This window comes from Hibiscus syriacus, unplaced genomic scaffold (genome assembly GCF_006381635.1).
Source record: "Hibiscus syriacus cultivar Baekdansim isolate YM2019G1 unplaced genomic scaffold, ASM638163v2 tig00110163_pilon, whole genome shotgun sequence".
In the NCBI taxonomy this organism is placed as follows: Eukaryota; Viridiplantae; Streptophyta; class Magnoliopsida; order Malvales; family Malvaceae; genus Hibiscus; species Hibiscus syriacus.
In genome coordinates this window covers 187,157-189,997 of record NW_024062610.1, presented here as the reverse complement: position 1 = coordinate 189,997, position 2,841 = coordinate 187,157, and positions in this window count along the sequence as shown.

The window sequence follows — 2,841 nt, the reverse complement described above, 5'->3', positions numbered from 1 at the left end:
AATACTCTTTATCCGTGAAACCATACTCTCAATTCCTTTAGGACTAGCTCCATGTAATCCATCGTTCATCTCCTACCAAATATTGTAAATATAACAACACAAAGCAACCCGAATGATAGTCGCTACAACCCAAATCACCATATCACCCCAACAAATCCCAAACCAACTAACATGACAAACTTGTAAAATATTAGAGCAAACATACGTAGCAAAATCACGTTCAACAAACAAATGGTCCCTGCTTTCAAAACCATACCCATAAAGAATGCAAGAGGGATCAATATGACCCCTTCCCTCAACGGAACATGTGAACCTTTGTTAGCAAGCGATCAAGAAGAGCCAACCACGAAATGAACGAGTGCATGGGGACAAATAGTCCACCCCAGATAATCCTGCACCAAGAGACCTTATCCTGCTTGGACCAAATCACTTCTTAAACCTTCTTTGCATGAAAACTCTCATTCAAACCACCTACAAGAGCATAGTCATCCCTCAAACCCAAAATTTTCTTCCATGCCCAACTGTGATTACTTTTCAACTGGTCCTGCCAAAGCGAACACCCCTTTGGCGAACCATCCGAGCCTTTCCAAAGAAACGCACTACACAATTGTTCAATCCACTTTAGAACCCTAGAATGCAATAAGAGCATTCTACTACGAAAGTTTTGGATGCCAAACAACAGCTTGAATAAGCTGAGGCCTCCCTGCAAAGGAAAGATACTTTGACGGCCAACTGCAAATTCTTCTAACAATCTTCCTCATTAGACCCTCACAATCAGAGTAAGAAAGCCTTCTAAAGACAAGAGGAACTCCCAAATAATGCACTGGGAGTGCTCCAACATGAAACCCAATACACTCAGCTATACTCTGCAAATCCGAGTTTCCCACCCCAGCGGAAAGATAATTCGCTCTTCGAAATATTCATACAAAGGCCCGACATCCTATAAAGCACATCCATGATGCCCTTCACTGCCAACACCGTCCCAACATGACCTTTAGTGAACACTAATAGATCATCAACAAAACAGATATGCGTAAGCTTAACACGCTTACACTTCGGATGAAAATCCAACACGCCATACTCTCCAACCAAATTTAACAACCTGGTAAGCACATTCATCAAAAGAATGAAAATATACGGAGACAAAGAAATTACAGTGTGTAAAATATTAAAAAACAAATATTAGTTAAGATAATTTTAAGGTTAAAATTCTAAAATTTAAATAGATTAACAGATTATTCATATATCTTATAGTTTAAGATGCTTACTTTCATCTTTAAAAAAAAATGCTTAATTACAGTGTGTTGAATATAGGTAGGATGGAATGACTAAAAATCTAACCCGCTCCCTCTATTCCAAATGCATCTGTTTAAAAGGAAAATAGCCTCTGCGTGGTCCTAGTGGAAGAGAGGAGTGAGCTTTAATTTTGCTTCAGTACTACTATTTCATTTATCTTCTCTGTCCTATTATTAAGAGTATAATTAACTTTATCGTTATATTAAAAACTTGTTTGTAGGCTTGGGAGTGGCTTTTACATTTTTATACGCCTGTTGAAATTGATGATTATTCTACCAATGGACCCTTCATTATCATCATTGTAAATCCACCATTCCTTTTCAAGTCCAAGGATTTCAAACAATTGAGTTAAGGGTCTAGAAGCCTCAAAATATTTTTGAGAAGTGGTTGATGGACCTTTCCATTATTAAGGGGGAAAAAAGAAATGGAATTATCGTAAGTATAATATTGGGAACTTATGATAACGTATGGCACCATTGCTGGATCCATCAGAATGCTGGGTTCGGTTCCCACAGGCCTACTGTAGACACCCGTTTTTGTCCGGGTTTTTTATCGTTATTATTATTATTATTATTATCGTTATATTATTATTATTACTATTATTATTATTAATTTACAAATATTACAATTTTTGCAGGCTCAAACCCGAAGCCCATCAGGTACCAAACCCGACCCAGAATTACAAGACTTGGAGCCCAGACCCGGTTCAGGCCCAATACCCGAACCAGGCCTGGATCTGGCCCAAGTAATTAGGGTTTTAAACCCTAAACCGAAGCCAGTAGCTAGCCGCCGCCAACTCGCCTCATCAGCTCGATCGCCGCTCCAGCCGAGCCATACCCGGCGGCCTCTGACGCCGGCTGCCTGAATCTACAGTAAACCACAGCAACCCCATCAGTCCCAAATCAACCCAAATCAGTAAAAAATATATATCCAAACCCTAAATAAAAAAATCCCTATAATCCCGAAAATCCGGGATTTTATCACCCTAAATCAACAACCCATAATTTCCCCTATTCCTAGACATCATCATCTCACCAAACGAAGCAAAAATCAACCATAAATCAAGCAAAGATATCAGAGTCAAAAAAAAAAAGAAGGATTCGGGTTCAGAGAAAAGAAAGAAAAAAGACCCTAAAAAACATGCATGCAGTGACAGGGGGAACGATTGGGGTTTCCAGAAAAGAAAAAAAGAAACAAAAACCACAACCGAAAAATAAGAGTGTGGAGAGATTTACCTAGGTTCAAAGCCGGGGAGCCCCAAAATCACCGTGGAATCCGAGAGGTCGTCAGAGTCTCGGTGATTCGAAGGTAATCTATCCTAAATCTAAAGGTTTAGGTTTGGTTTTAGGCTAGGTGTGGTTGTTTTTCAGATTGGGGTTGAGTGAGGGAGTCTTTTGGGACCTTTTTTTTTATCCGGCCACCATGGGCTCCGCCGTGAGCCGCCGTGGCCGCCACCGGTGTAGGGCGGTTGCTCCTCCCCTGGGGAGGGAAGGGCGAGAGAGTTCTCTGCATCTCTCTCTCTCCCTATTTTGTGGAGATGAGATA